At 40.6% G+C, this 17,592-nt stretch overlaps 1 protein-coding gene across 1 annotated transcript in view; it reads right to left on the minus strand.

The window, feature by feature from the left end:
• Window positions 1-17,592, minus strand: part of mettl14 (methyltransferase 14, N6-adenosine-methyltransferase subun) — a 178,769-nt gene that overhangs the window by 148,150 nt on the left and 13,027 nt on the right. The window lies entirely within an intron of this gene.

Raw genomic sequence — 17,592 nt, forward strand, 5'->3', positions numbered from 1 at the left:
CATGTGTCACCAACGTCTGCGGCACAAAGTGCCACCGTTATCGGTATATTTACTACATCACGGTGACAAACAAATGCACACGGAAATGAGGTAGTCTCGAGGGAAAGTCATGTCTTTCTGCTTCATAATCTGTCTCCATTAGGCACAAATGACGAGGTTCTGATTAATGGGCACACTGGCTCATACACACACACACACACACACACACACACACACACACACAAAAAGGTGCTGATGTGGAACTTCTTTAGCTCATAAAAGTTAAAAAAACAAAACACTGCAGTCATGATGATGCATAATTGTTGTGATGCTCACAAATGAAGACGCAGCTTCCAACATTTCACTTTGACCACTTGAATATTTTTCACATTCAGCACATAAACATTTGGTTGATTTACATGCATGTATTGTCAATTAATTTACTAATAGCAGGTAGTTTCGTGTATTCTCTTTTTCTCATTTCAATTGTTATGTTTTACAGTATATTTGCTAGTTAGCTTTAAATGCATTGTGGTCTTCCACAAATCCAACCACAATATATTGTTCAACTAACAGCGCTAAGTGTGTACGTCAAAAGTGAGCATCAATACCTCCGAAAAGCCATCTTATATTTGAAAAAACTCTTGTGTTGGACCTCATGTTCTGATTTGCTAGGATGAGTTTCTCCGAATATTTTGTTACATGTCTATTTTTTGGGGTTATTTTACCCCAAAAAATGGAAAAAGAAAAACAATTTAAGAGACCAGCGGCGGTGTTCCCGATCCAAAGCGCAGACGCTGCCGGCCGGACTTTATATATTGTGTATCCAATACATTGAACAATTTTACATTTATTTAATTCAAGTGTAATGATGAGTGAAATATGTCATTCACAGCTTCAGTGTGAGTTATCGTTATGAGGTTTTGGCCACCTACTAATCAACACAAATACACATAATCGCTGAAAGGGTACAAACTGTAGAATCCTGGAATTATACTTTTTTTGCAACAAAAAACACATGGAGGGAGGGTGTTATACGGCTTAATAAGAAGAGAAGAATTGTTCAAATTATTTACATGTTTGCCTGTATCTTGGCAGTACCTAGGGCTTGTAAAAAAAAGAATTGCATTTCCACGTACTTCACATACTGTAAATTAAAAGTACAACATTTAAAGTCAGTTACAAAGTTGGAGAGATTTAAAAGCAAACTAAAGGGAAAAAAATTAAGCTTATTAAATGTCCAACATAGCGTTATAGTGAGAGAGCAAGAATTTTTAAATCATAATTTTAAAACTACTTTGAAATATCTTAATTATAGATATGGGAAATAGCAAAGATTTTAACCTGCATTTAGAAGCATTTATACTTTATTGGTATGCTTCGAATTTTGATTCATTCATATTCTTCACTCTCATAAGAACACCAGCAAAACAGGTGATCGGATTATACAAAGGTACAAAGGTATACATGAGTGAGTGTTCACAGGATTTTATGTTAGTTAAAACACTGTCATGTTTGTATGAGTGTAGTTGTTACGTTATATCTGTAAAGTAAAAATGTGAAATAGCATTTAGTAATATATATTATAAACTGCATATGTTATATATGCACAGTAATCATGCAAGGCTTGTAAATAACAATTTTGGTTTGGGTCTCAAAGGTGCATCAGAGGTTCTTGCTTGCCTTAATATATATATATAATTTTTTATTTTTTTTTAACGATCCACCAACCTCACTGGATGAACTTATAGAGTCATTGGTGCTTCCGTCACACAACGTGGCATAGATAGTGTGGGGCCGTGGTGGTTTTTCAACATGAAATGAGCTGAGAATGGAACCCAGAATCTCTGGGTTATAAAAACAACTATGCAAATCGCTATAGCGCCATGCTGGCAACATTCTAATTTGCTGCAGGAGCATACAGCAGACTATGAGTAGAATTTCCCACTGAGGGATTCAAATGAGTGTTTATAATTTTTTTCGTTGTTGCAAATCACTTGTATTGCCTTACAACACTGTCGTCAGAAGACAAATTTGCATTCCAGAAAACTCATCAGACAGAGAAAGCACTTTAATTTTTCCATTTTGCAAGGTAACTCAGCAGTTGGTGCTCACCCTTTTTTAATAAATATCCAGTTCGAGCGAACATTATTGGTTCCGTTGTCCTGCAATTGGCTTGCAACCATTCCAGGGTGTACCTTACCTTGCCCGAACTCAGCTGGGAAAGACGCCAGCAGACCTGCGACTCCAATAAGAGTTGAAAGCATAGACTGGCTGGATGGATGAAGGTTCCACTGTAACATGGTTCTTACCACCATGACTGACACCAATGATGTTTGTCCCCCCCCAAAAAAAAGTACCCGGAGAAACAGCAGTGCATCTGGAATGACATGAACATGAAAATGTAATGAAGAGCATTGAAGGAATCCAAAATTTGATGATTATCAAGTAGCACATTTCATTAAAATGAAATGTGCTACTCACGAAAAAGCGGGGGGTTGGTATAAGAACACAACCGTGCATCCAAAGCACACACAAAGGAGACGGAAGTTGGCTGTAATGTTTTCAATTGATCCCAACTCCATCCAAAAAATCATTGGAAAAAGCTTCAATTTCCCAGAGGTGAAAGAGATTGTGACACAATCAATAACTTTCACACATGACAAAACAAGAATGAGAAAACCTGTCCTATTAAAGGTGTAAGAAGATCACAGATTATTAATATTTGGGGGGAAAAAACTGAAGGTTACGTCAAGTTTTGGTGTTTTTTTTTTCAAAGCCAATCGACTTCAATCAGAAATGTATTTTCTTTGCGTGATTAAGCCAACACGTAATATTCTGATGATACAAATTTAGCAACTTCCACTTTATTTCAGTAGATATAGCATAACATACGGTACATCATAGATAAAATACAAGGGTTCCAATACCGGCGCTCAGAACTTCATGAAAAGGCTACCCAGCCCTTTGAAAACACATCAAAACTGCTATTTCTGTATTTCTGCAGAAGGTCAGACATTATCCAACTTTAGCTTGTACCTGGGCAATCTCCCTTCAAATTCTTTCAAGTTCTAGACAATCTATCCACTTCCACCTTCCAACCCCAACTCAACCAGCAGCAGCACATCCAGATAAATCCATTGCGGTCCTCCTTTCATTATATAACTCAAAATAGATTTGAGTCGAGAGCATTTTTTTGGACCAGGTGCCCAGCAGACAAGCTTCCCCACCCTCTGTGACACAACCCCAAGACACAGCAATTTAATTTCCACTCTTGTTCGATCCGTAAGTGCTCTCTCCAATGCGTAAATCACATATCTGGCCGCTGAACATATGCGCACGGCGACACAGATGGACAACTGTGTATTATTTCCCCTGTGAATTCGACTGTCAGAGCTGAGTGGGAACATTGAACCAGATGCTCTTTAATCCTGTAATGAGAAAGCCAGGCAAACACGCACCCACACACGGGCACAATAATCTGGTAGACATAATGCTGCTCTTTTAATGTAGGTCCTTGGCCCTTATTATGATGACATGAAGATTCCTTGCCCTATGTTGCAACTAATCATGTATCAGTTTAGCTCGTCAGACACACGCGCACACACACACACAAGTACGCACACACGTACACACACACATACACATATATATATAAATATATGTGTGCGTTTTTTGTGTTGCTGTCTGTTTTGTTCTAACAAGGAAGAAGACGGCCAAACTGGTGAGAGAAGGCAGAAGTGCACATACATATAGTCTGCAACAGTCACACTCAACAATCTGGATCGGTTTGGCAAAGGAAGTGGGGCATGTTTTACTCCACCATGCAGCAGATTTGTGTACGGGGCAAATATTTGTGTGCTCATGTAATGCAAGTGCATGTTATTTTGAATATGGATGTATGTACACCAGTGGTTGTAAACAGTTGCATTTCCATTTTGTAGCAAAATCGAGACCCACTTTTATACAAAAAAGTCTATATCTTAAGGTATTGCTGAAAAATAGCCACAAAAAATATCCACAATATTTACATATTCAAACAGGTATTCAGAACAGTGTATGAAACTAAAAATGATCTTGACTCCTTGTACAAAATAAATACGGTGACCCCGCGCTATAACATAGTAGAGCTTTGCTGTTTCACATAATTTTATTTTTGTGCATTTCTCTTTGTGTTCTGTATCCTGATTGGCTGAGGGAGTGCAGACCAATGTCAACAGTCTCCACGCCTCATCTATCATCAAAAGCTTCAATTTCTTCTCATTACTCCAAAATTCCTGTTTAGAATCAGAATCAGAATCATATTTATTGGCCAAGTACGCAGAACACAGAAGGAATTAGTTTCCGGTCATACACTAGCACTGCAATAATAAGCAACTATGATAAACAAATGTCACGAACGTGGTGGTGGATGACCCCAAAAAGCAGGCAAGAGGGGGGGAGGAGGTTGAACTTAACAAAATGTATTCAACAAGAATTCAAAGTACTGGAACAACAAAACCCATGGCATAAGCAAAAAATAGGATGTGATAAACACAAACCAATAGAAGCAGTAACAGCAACAATGACCCGACACCGACTGATCTGGCTGGGAGTCCTTTTAACAGAAAGCCTACTAATGACATGATCACCAACAGGCGTGCCATTGTAGGAGGAGCCCTACAGAGCCACCTATTGCTCCCAAACAAATCAACCTTGACAACAAAGGCATGACAAATAATTATCGGAAGACATTCCATCATGTAAGGGTACCATTGTGCAGTCGTACCACCCAATGACAGCTGTGCGACAATGTGCAGAGTCATTGAGCAGAGATAAAGTGGTGCAATACAATAATATGACGGTTGTGCAGTTAGTGCAGATCGTCGATGCACCATTTTTTAAGTGCGCCCCACATATGAAAACAATTTTTAAAAAAGGCTATTCATTGAATATGGCCCTTACTACAGCAGTGGTTCTTAACCTGGGTTCGATCCAACCCCAGGAGTTCGGTGAGTCGGTCTCAGGGGTTCAACGGAACCTCTGGCATAAAGGGTAAGACACACGCGATTCAACATGTAAATTAGTTATGATGGCCGCTTGTTGCAGATGATCACAAGACATTGCTTGTCAATCAGTGCTGTGGGAAATTTAGTTCACTTTCCAGTCAACGTGTGATTGTATGTCGTACAATTAAAAAAAAAAAAAAGGTATACTCATCTCTTGAAATTGTATTTACTTTTTTCAGTTTTTAATAAATGTGTTTTTTTTTATATCCAGAATGTATTTAAAAAAATATTTTCACTCATGAAGGGTTTGGTGAATGTGCATATTATCTGGTTGGGTTCAGTACTTCTAAAAAGGTTAAGAACCACTGTACTACGGAGTTCCTTATAGTGTGGAAAATACGGTTACTTAATGAAATGTGCATACAGTATGCAAAATTAAGAACCACTGTACTACAGAGTTCCTTAAAGTGTGGAAAATACGGTAAATTAATGAAATGTACATATGCAAAAGGTTGAGAACAGGAATGTGTAATCTTTTGTACTCAAGGGCCTCATTTAGTTTTTTTTAACAAACAGATGGGATCATTCATAGAAAGGAATGATGGGCAGGTGTCCTGATGTGTGTGTAAAATAATGATTCATTTAATAATGAAACAAAGAACATTTGCTTTTGCTGCAAGGAAGAATACAGTATATTGTCATTTATAGGAGCTCTTCTCATAATGGTTGGAGATAATAATGGCGTTGATTCCTTTGGATTATCCTGCAAATATTTTACCGGATTTTGGCGATTTACCAAATTTTGCACGTCCGTCATTTGTCATCCATCAGCGGCCTGGGCACCCATCTGTCATCATCAGTCCGTCAAATCATGGTCAAATTAATACATCTATTCTATACTATTTATGAATTTATTTACCCTAAGAGTTTCAGAAACCATCTATTATGCACCAATATGTGCCAAACAAATAAGATATTTTCCAGTTTGGGTAGCCGTAGCCATTATGAATACAAGTCTCTACCAAAATTTCCTCACGTATTTGTAAGGGGCACCGTAGTTAATAGGTGACAAATCCCGTGAGAAAGAAACATTCACTCTCCACGATCACTGAAGTGGTGAAGATGCCAGATGAGTGTATTGTATGTTCTGTGTCTTCTGTTTCATGCATTTTTTAAATTATTTTTTATTTTTTTATCTTTTGTGCATGTCAGACATAATGGCTTGTTGGCTTCCTCGTCGGCTATTGATTAGCACTCCTACTTTCGCTCAGTTAGCTGCTTGTGAAAACACAGGTAAGTATATACTCGCTTGCGGCATTTCCAAACTGTTTACCTCCTCTCTCATGTAGATAAATAAGGTTACCACAATATTCAGCTCTCCCTAACCTGCTCATAATAACAGTTATAAACCACTCCAACACCCAGAAAATAATGACACCTTTACCTCTAAATGATGGAAGTTTATCAGTAAATACAAGATGGGAATTTATAAATCATGGATCGATGGATGGATGGATGGATGGACAGACAGAGACATTTTTTAATATAAATGACATCCTGCCCTTCCCAAAAAAATGTGTCGCTGTACATCCGAGCAGCCTTCCAGGTAAAACCACTGTTCCTTGTGACATGTGTCGGTTGGTTGAGTGGGTGACATATTGGTTTGGGTCCCATGGGTCTAAAACTATGTAGCATCTGCTGGTGCCAATAAATCTATGGAAACTATTAGCTGCTGTTCTGGGATTCCACCTCATCATTTAAAGACATACTATATTCACTCACTGGCACATGAACGCGCGTGCGCGCACACACTCACACACACACACAAACACACACACGTTTATCATGCACAATACTCCAAATTCTGCAGCAATTCCATTGTACTTGGTGTTTCTGAAAGCCACATGCTTCCAGTGATTTGAGCTAATCTCTTTATACCCTTAACACTTTTTTTTATCTATTCCACCCATCTAAACCAAAGGATTTGCCCTGTGCTGTGAAATCCAGCCAAATACCTGAAGCTAGAAGCTTTGCGACTGTGTTTGACGTCCATCAATTAGAGAGGGAAAAAAAGGAACAGATATGTGAACAAATGCAATCCCATCTTCAGTTTTGTTTTATTTGTCACCTACTTACTTACTTTTTGAGAAGACTAATCACTTCGCAGAAAGTAATTTGTACCTTTTCCACAAGTCAGCCAAACCACACACGCACACACGATGGCCTAACTTCCACCACTAACTCCCGTCTCCATCCCTTTATCTTTTCATTTCACCAATGTGCTTACCTCTTTATCCCCTCTCTGCTTCCCTCTGTCCCTTGAGGAGACAGATGCTATCTATTCCGCTCCTGTCACCCTCCCACCTCCCCTTGCATCCCTCCGTCCTCTTGACCTATGTGAAGGACACAGCAGCTCAAAGCAGCCCCTTGATCTATCGATCTATCTAGCTAGCAAGCTATTTTGTTTCAAGATATTATCTTATTCTTTCAATGTGTGATGGCCTACAAGCATGTTTGAACGTACTTGCAAGTACGCTCAAACGTATTTGCAAATATGTTCAAACGTACTTGTAGGGTAAATGCTACACATGTAGCATTTTGTCATAATGCCACAGGTTATTGACTTGCATGTGCATTATGGGAAAAAATGGCAATTATAAATAATGCACGACAGCCATAATGAAACCATTCATTTAAGTAAAAAACAATGTTAACTGACTTTATTTTCAAATGTGTTGGTATTGGGTTAATTAGAAAATAAATGTAAGTTAACTTTATCATAATGGCCCCGGGGTAAGTGCATGCAAATGTTTACATATTTAATTTTTGAACGTATTGCTTTAATGCAGGCCAAATGCTCAGAAGGTATTGCTACATCTGTAGCATTTAGCCTACAAGTGCGTTCAAACGTATTTTCAAGTACGTTTCAACTTATTTGTGAGTATGTTTGATGTGAGTACGTTGAACATTAAGCTAATCATCCTCCAAATGCAGAAATCCACTATAATGGAATGAAGATCCCCCGATTCAACAAGGCACATGTATAGCCCCGTCTTAAATTTGCCACTGAACATTTAATCCGACTTTTTTTCACATAATCTTCTAATCATATCTTTTTTTTTCTCTTAATTTTGGTGCTTTACTCTATAACCATCTGACTTATTAGCAAATATTCCCTAATACTCCAATGATTAATATGTGACTTGAAGATCACTTTTGCTGCCGTAGAGGATTTGGTTAAAGAATTTTAGTTATGGTAACATAAATTTGTGACATTCAGCATTTGTGAAAATACACAAGTCTCTGAGGGTAATGTACAATTTGCACACTCGTGAACTGGAACGTTCTTAAGTGAAAAGCGAGGATTGAGAGTGGTAAGTCCACTGAAAGCCCAAGTGTGTGTTTACTAGCTGCACACAAATGAGGGGACAAAGCAGGCGGTTGTAAATATTGAAAAGTGATCTGAAGGCTTGTGAATCTTTAAGAGAAAGAGGATACAATGTGAATGCCTGAGGCAGTGTGGAAAGGATGCATCTGTAAACAAAATAAATCAACCATTACCTCCATTATACACAAACAAGCTGCAAGACTAACACGCAGTGTGCTGCGCACTCCATGATAGTGGCAGTTGGACTGACTAGCCCTATTCTGCAGGGCCAAATTCCATTAACTTGAAAGACACTTAAAAGCATCAAGAGTGTGACAGGCTGCTACTTCGGTCCAACAATGTCAGAGACGGTTTGGCTGTTTAAAGAATAAAAGCAGCACCGTCTCCGCTGTCTCATTGATGTATGCAAATCTCGAGGAAAAGAGTGTTTTTTTGTTGTTGTTTTTCTTTTTCTTTTTTCACAGCAGGCTTCACACAAAAAAAAGAACTTGCATCATTTGGAGACAAGGGGGAAAAAAAAGACTGCTCCTCTCACCTCTCACTTCACTAGGTCAACAGCATCTTTATTCCAGAAATCAGCTGTGTTAATAATTCACATGGCTTCATCAATAATTCAATCAAAACAAGCCTTATTTCTGTCCTGCCAGTATGACTAAATCTTTCACGGTCAACGGAAGTCTTAAAAACTACCGTAGAGAGTTGAAGGGTGCATGCGCCTCCGTTCATTGACACACATGTACTGCTGACCACCGTTCAGGCCAAGCTTGTTGGACTTGATATTTTGTATGAGCTGCAGTCCCTGAATCACATCAGCAATTATGCACCAGTCAGGGTTATGCTGCTGATTAAACAGAAATCAGTCCTGTTTTTTTTTTTTAATTAACTGCCTAATCAGTTGAGAGTGTCTTATCTCTCCCTCAGTGGGAAGAGATGTGAATTCATGCTGAAATGTCTGTTTTGTGCATTAAGCAAGTGTGTGAAGTGATTTGCAGAAGGTAGGGAAGCTTTGACATTGTTGACATTGCTGAGAGCTAGAAGCAATCAATCAAAGCTAAAGTGCTGTGGCAAAATTCTTTGCTGAATGTTTTTGTTTGCGTACGCACACGGAAAGATTTCAATGACTACAGAAAATACATTATTACAGCAACAGTGATGTTGTGGTTAGCACATCTGCCTCACAGTTGAGACGTGCCACATTTGAATCTTGTCTTGGGTCAGAGATGGGCAACTTAAATGACGGTGGGGAGCCACAATTTTTCTTGAGTGCCACTGGAGGACTACATAGGACCGTACACTACCTAACTAGATGCAAAAAAATGCCATTTTAAATGAGGATGGACTGTAGATGTGCATATTGCTGTTTTTATTCAATCAATGTACAGAACAATATCTTAATCTTGTAATGATCAAATTCATTTACATTATAAAAGATCCACTCTGGCGGCACGATGTACAAGTGGTTAGCATGTCCACCTCACAGTGCAGAGTTTGATCCCAGGCCCCCCGGCCCGGCCTTCCTGTTTGGGGTATGCACATGCTCCAGGTAACCCACGTGGGTTTTCTCTGGGTACTCTGGTCTCCTCCCAGATTTTAAAAAAACATGCATGGTAGGTTGATTGGGCACTCCAAACTTCTGCCTAGCTGTGAATGTGAGCGCGGATCGCTGTCTGTCTGTGTGTGCCCTGCGATTAGCTGGCAACCGATTCAGGGTGTCCACCGCCAACTGCCCGAAGACAGCTGGGGTAGGCTCTAGCAACCCCCGCGACCCTCGTGAGGATAAAGCCCTTCATATAATGGATAGCTGAATTTTTATACTTAATTCATTGTAAAATTGTATGCCTTTATTTTCACTCCAACCTCTTTTGCTTATTTTTTAAAAATCTATATTTTTTTCATTCGTAAAAATGTCGTTTTTGAAAATTAAATGATAAATTGAACATTTTCAAAATGTTTATTTCAATGTTTAATCAATTAACCGTTATTACTACAAATAGAACAAAATACTGAAAGTCAGTACAGTTGAGTATGGGTATTGATTGCCAGGTTCCGGCTATCGGAACCGAAAGGGTTCAAGCTGCAGCAGAAAGTGTAATGCTCTGCGTTCCATTGAATATAGATGCTTTCTTGGAGATTTTCATCCTTTATTCTGCCGCTCTGCCTCTTTGCATTTTTAAATACAAGTAAAAGCCGCTCACTTTCGACATCCGATGAAACACACTGTAGAGAAGAAGGGGACCAGCACGGTATCAATAGGCTCAACGAAGCGCATGGAGTCAGTTGTTGTGCTTGACTGCAATAGTAATGGACACAAATGGCCAAAGTGAAGTTTCGAACGGGCTGGGAGCAATGGCGTACACAGCTTTACGAAGACTGTGAGTCAGTGCTGGGTAAGTTCTGCCATAATTTGTGTATGGATTGTAAATTCTTCGGCGAATGGGTCTGCTTGCACTGTTTTTTGAGCTTTCGCAAAAAAACGACATCATTTCTGAGGACGTGACGTGTTTGATGGTGAACTTGCCTAGCTGTTCATTTTGGAAACAGAGAATTAGGAGTTTGAAGGATTTGATGGTGATGATGATAATAAAAAGAAAAAAAAAACAGCGTGAGCGCTTTGTTAAATACTTCAATAACTTACAACTGAACTCCATACCTGCCAACCTCGGCTAATAGCAGCCCTTATAAATGATTACGATTCCCTTTACAAAGCAACAAAAAGCCTGACAACAGCTTACCGCGCATGTGCACATCATGCTTTATCAATCCTCTACATAACGGAGAGGATTCTCCGTTCCTCCTCCAATGAAAAAAAATATATGATTGAGGATTACTTTTGCTGGTTTGCCGTGACAATACTAGCAATCGACGACGGCATTTTCGTTGGCTACCAGCAGGTGAGACGATTTGAGCCAAAATGGTCTTTGTGAGATCGGTTCACAATTTTTTTTTTAATTTCCGTATAAAAGTTGTAATACACCGTACATGATTTGAAATGATAATAAAAACATAAAATACGGGGAAAACGAACAAGTTGACAGTTATGGAACTCAGTTTTGCTCCCGCTGCCTTTTTAAAACCATATGCTAGTGTCCATGGATGCTACCGTATTTTTTAAGGTAGCGTACGTTTTACCATGACATGGTTCGATCATACAATGTGTATGTGTACGTGTTAAATACAGAAAGAGCACCCATAACTGACAATATGATCCCCCGCTTACTTACATATAATATATATAATACGGTGTGCCATGTTGTTGTGAAAATACGGTAGTCAATATTCCAGCCTCTCTCAGGCATGCATTGGCTTCACTGACCAGACCGTCAGAGTGTAGTAACTGGCAAAATGGCCCGACTGTCACCAGGGAAATAGCTTTCGCGATTCAACACCATCGAGCTGTCATGAATATGACACCCAAAAAAGAGATGAGGCACTTATGCAGGCATCATTGACATGTAAATACTAATAGAAGGGGATGGCAGATGAAAGGCAGATGGAGGAAAACGGGAAAAACAGAGAGGGGGAGTAAAAGTGACAGAAAAGCTTTTGAGGTCCCAAGTGCTGTAATAGTCTTCATTGAAATGAATCAGAGTATTCAGCTTGACATAAACTTGGATGAGTTTCAAGATCACGGAAAATAGTCTGCGTGCGTGCCACCCATATCAGTCGTACGCAATTTATCCGCACGGTATGCGTAAAATGGCGCCGTCAGCGTGGCATGCTTCCCGCTCCAATGGAGGCCCGTGCTGCGTGTCGGGCCCGCGCCTTATGAGTGATGACAGCCAGCAACTGGCTTCCGTTGGGATCTCATCAAATGTGGAGGGCCCGCGTGGCTGCGGACCGATAGAGAGGCGCGCTAACAGAGCTGCTCAAGGGAGACTCATCCATCAAGCACAGAGCGGCAGGCTGCCGCTCGCAAAGATGGAGAGCTCGCTGACGGGCTCCTGAGAGTGTGTGTGTTGACTCAAACGTGCGTGTACGAGCACACAGATAAGCGCGCAGATATCCGCTGTTTAAGATAACCACATGTGATATCTGACAAGGGTGTTTATACGTCGTATTGAAGGTGGATGAGGACTTCATTGACGCATTCTCTCTCTCTCTCTCTCACTCCTTCTCTCTCTCCTGTTCTGTTTTTAAATATATCAATTTTTCTGATAACGATGACGTTATGAATCACACATCCAACACAGTTTGCGTACATTTGCTACTTCACAAATGCAATTTTCATTCTAACGAACCCATTGAAGCAGAATTGCTATGTCAACCTTGACAGCCACTTGTTGCTAGGCAGCATCCCCGGAGCACAATCATCTGTGCCCCATAAGCCAATGAATACATTGGCATATACCAGCAACACCTTCCAGGCTGTTTCAGCGAAAAACAGAATGTCATACGTACACAAAAGAAAAGTCTGTAATTTATACTGTACTATGTCAGTCCTATCTGGATTATAACACAAATACAGCTTGGAAATTAATCACTCAATTACAAATACATAAAGTACCGGTAAGTGTCATTTCGTGCGCCCCCCACCCGCACGCCGCAAAAGAAAAACAACTCAATGAAGTGAATGAAATCATCAATGATGTCACTGTGATAGCCTGTGGGACTTTCTAGGTATACGTGTGCCTATTGTTGTTGTTCACCAAGATGGTTTCAAATTACTTTGAGTGCATTTAACTATTATTATCTGTGGTTAATGTTTTTTGAAATGCTATATCTGCTACATGAATCACCTTCACATTACACGTTTAGCAATGATAATTAATCATTTAATTAGCGGCTTGCGTACAAATAGTTCTTTGAGTACCTGCCCACCAATCTTTTACAAAAGTAAACAACCAAGAAAATCTTCATCCCCTTTTTCTGGAAACGTGTTTGTGAGCAAGCGGTTGTGAATTTCTGCCCCACTGTTACGTAAATTAGCTGCACTGTTTGTGATGGCAGCATTTTGATTCAAGGCACCCCTGTGTGGCCTGCCTGTCTCAAGTCCACCCATCCATCCATCCATTTTCTGAACCGCTTCGTCATCACAAAGGGGTGCTGGAGCCTATCCCAGCCGTCTTCGGACAGGAGGCGGGGGACACCCTGAACCGGTTGCCAGCCAGAGATGAACAACCATCCGCACTCACATTCACACCCAGGGACAATTTTGAGGGTTCAATTAGCCTGCCATGCTTGTTTTTGAAATGTGAGAGGAAACCGGAGTACCCGGAGAAAACCCACGCAGGCCCGGGGAGAACATGCAAACTCCACACAGGGAGGCCGGAGCTGGAATTGGACCCGGTACCTCTGCACTGTGAGGTCGATGCGCAAATCACTGGACCAGCGGGTACTCCTGTCTCAAGTCCCGTATTTTAAATGAAATGCAATGCACAGCAAGTTTAACATAAACATTGTTTTTTTTCTGAGCGCAAATCATAGCTGGGGTGTCTTTGTGCTTAAAAATCTGAAAACTCAGCCATGATGAAAGAAAGGGATATATGTGACAGAGATCAAATGGGACACTGAGCTCAAATGAAGGTGGGGTGTGTGCATTTACATGTGTTTGAGTAAACAGCACACCTATGAGGTCAGTACCTAATCCCAGCAGAGGTGAGATTTTTATCGCTCTATCTTCTGAGCCCGCACGTCTCCACTGACCTCTTTGTTGCTGCTACCTGAGATGTGTTGGGCCGCACCATTCAAATCATGCCACATAGAAATTTCCAGTGCAGTTTAAATAAACAAAGCACAATAAAATAGAGATGCCATAGAGATCACCATTTAAATTTCAATTTATTAGGTGCGGCTGCAAAATGTAATTCAATTTAAAAGATCATCTTAAATCCTGCTGAGTCAAAGATAACATCGCTACATTTTGATTGACACCGACAATGTTTTTTTGGATTGAGCCCAAGAGCAGTGTCTGATGCTTGTGTTGGAAGAGCAGAACATTTTGATACCCTGAGCATGACTTTGTGTTTATTCAGTATTTTCTGAATTGTTTTCAATCACTCACTTAATTAAACATCTGGCTTGAAAAGTCTCTCCAATCCAATTCTCCATTTATCACAGATATGGAGAATGAGCCCGCGTGCTCCGCTTCGGGCGACGTTTGGAACAAAAGTGAAAATATAGGAAGCGACGGGTGGGAAACTGTGGGAAGGAATTAAAGGAAGAGTGAAAAATAAAGGAGGGTAAGTGAGCGGGGGAAATTAATTTAGAGTGGAGAGGAGCACAGAGTAAATTACAGAGAGGCTCAATGATTTTTGTGCCAAGAGAACATTTGGCCAACTCTCTCCTTGTGGGTGACACTCACAAGCATCTGTCCATTTCAAAAGCGGTATGGATGTGTGTGTCTGTGTGTGCGCGTGTCTGCACTACTGTCTACATGTGGTCGCTGGAGTTTAGAGATTACAGTCAGAGGTAAGCCAAACTGACAAGTGTTGACATCCAAACGACATGATTTATTTCTGATTCCAGCCTAAGACCCTTTTCCTAACCCTTTCATGTGCGCGCACACACACACACACACACACACACACACACACACACACACACACACACACACACACACACACACACACACACACACACACACACAGTTTGCATGCAGCTGCTTGATATAAAAGGTGTCAGTCTCTCCGTCTTGCTGTCAGGCTTCTTCCATCTCCATTTTGACACTATGACAGGACTTCATCCATCCGTAAACTCTGACACATGTGCGCGCTCTCACACACACACGCACGCACAGACAAACACACACACAAATATGATCTATTACCAATGCAAATGTCACGTTGTGTGGTGGTGGTGGTGGACCCCAAAAAGCAGGCAGGAGTGAGGAGCAGGGTGTATTCGAAGAAGTGTATTGATAAAACACAGAAAACTAAATCCAAAACAAAGTCATGAAAACAAAACGAATCCAAAGTAACAAACAAAAACCATGGCAGAAACTAAAAAGTCTCAACAACAAAAACATGACCAAAACATGACTGAAACAAACATGACAGTAGCATACCAACAGCCACAAACAAACATGACAGCAGCAAAAAGCAACAAACAAACATGACAGTTGCAAAGAGCACCAATGACCCGACAATGAGTGCTCGGGCTGGGAGTCCTTTTAACGCCACTAATTATCTAACGACCAACAGGTGTGCAGCTGCAGGGAAAAGCCCCACAGTGCCACCTGTTGGTCACAAACCGAAACATGACAGCAGAACAACTTTAGAACTTGTGTGGTATCCCGTAAAGCCGTGATGACAATCCAAAACAAACATAGAACCTCAATAAAAATGAACTGAAATAATTCTTGCACTTAAAGTTGGTTTGCTGTTCAGCTGTGTTGAGCAGACCAAGGCGCATGTGTTACATCTGAGTTTGCGCCAGAAGATTTTGATCTCAGCAGATTTTTCTTTTTTTAATGGAATTTAAAAACAAGGGCTGGCACAATAGGCCAGAATTGCGTCAGTGGCCCCTTTCCACTTGTGTTAAATTTGAGAGTGTCACATAACCAGTGTTGCGAGAGCTTTGCATCACATCTCCACAGATATGGAGCTTTAGTCCAACAGGTCCTTCAGCTGTTGGTGGAAACACAAAACTGAAGTGCAGAGATGAGCCATTGTTGGTTATGGAATAACACTGCCCTCTACTGGATTTAAATCAAACTGCTGGATGGATTTAAAGGTAGTTCTAGACCACATTCGCACAATACTATTGAATTATGCATGTTTTTGGAATGTAGGAGGAAACCAAAGTGCCTGCAGAAAACTTAAATAGGCGTGTGGAGTGTGGAGTACACAAAAACAACGATGTGAAACCCATTTCATGATTGCGAGGCAAACGGACACACCCCTCGTGCACTAAAACAGAATACATTGATATATATCTCATGTGTGGTGTTTAGATCAAAGGAAAAGGAAAGAACAGAAGAAGGTCTTAACTAATTACGTTTCCTCTTAGTTCAAACACTACCATTCCTCCCATTTTTTTTCCTCAGGGGTCGCTAGGAGCCTGTAACTGGATAACTGGAAACGCCACACAGGAAGATTTGAGCTCAGGGACAAAGGCAGAAAGACTAGCCACTACTACTCTTTTTGTGAATGAAGTGCATCCTGGTCACAGAGTAATGCCGTGAGAGGATCATGACACACTCATATCTTCCTCCTGAATACTGGCCACCATGAAAGCTGCCACTGGGTTTTTTTGAATGCTCATCTCCCCTCCCCGCCTGTCTTGTCTGAGCAAACAGAAAGGGTGCCAGATTGTCCCAGTGGTGGCCACAAAGGAAAACAGCTTGAAAGGTGTAAATTAAACATAGCTGCAGACGCATGCTAGTTGGCGCGAAAGAGGTCTGCAAGCCCCCACAGGCGGTGTGAATAATTAACAGAGCCAGTGAGTGAAGCCGGGTACCAGGCTGGGTGTTTTGTTACCCCGGCTTCACTCAGCATGGGTATTCAGCTTTAGATAACCCTATCTGTCCTCACGGCTTGTGTAGAGCTGACTTTAGATGATTGCACTAATGGCTGCAGAGGCCTCTTGCAGTGAGGTAACATTTCCAGACAAAGTATGTACATCCCCTGTCAAACCCAGCCCACAAAATATCCTCAACATGGATATTTTACTTCCATCTATCTTTTTATCTTTCTTGAAGCAAAATGATGAACAAACATTGCCATGGTTCCTGCAAAGCGTTTTATTCAACCTTAGTATTTTGTTTGCATTGTTGTATTTACAACACGTGATGGAAACATTTTAAAATTAAGGTAAAACAGTTCAAATCCAATAAATGGGATGAAATGTTACGAAGATATACAAAAGGCTACAGAGAAAACACTGTGGACTTCACACGCTCATAAAAAGAATATTAAAAAAAACCCAACCAAGCTAAAAACTATGTAACAAATTTGAGTCTATAGAGATGAGAATTAAAAGAGGTGCTAGGTGGTCTATTACTAGTTTAATACTGAAATAATGAAAAAAACCCAACAACAATGCACCTTCATTAGGTTGCTTGTGTCCCTCCAGACCCCGTTCATAGCTTATGAAACACCAGATGGGCCACAAACCTGAGAGCTGAATGTATAACTGATGTTGAAAATGATAATTTAAGTATGTTTTCAGCAGGCTTAGGTCGGTGTCATTGCAGCTCACAGAAGAAAGGATGACAAGAAAGCTTTCATCAATATACAATAGGTTGTTGAGCAGTGAAATAGTTCGTGGATGCATTGTCATGTAATGCAGGCTCTTCTC

The sequence above is a fragment of the Hippocampus zosterae genome, chromosome 13 (assembly GCF_025434085.1).
Source record: "Hippocampus zosterae strain Florida chromosome 13, ASM2543408v3, whole genome shotgun sequence".
NCBI classification, from domain to species: Eukaryota; Metazoa; Chordata; class Actinopteri; order Syngnathiformes; family Syngnathidae; genus Hippocampus; species Hippocampus zosterae.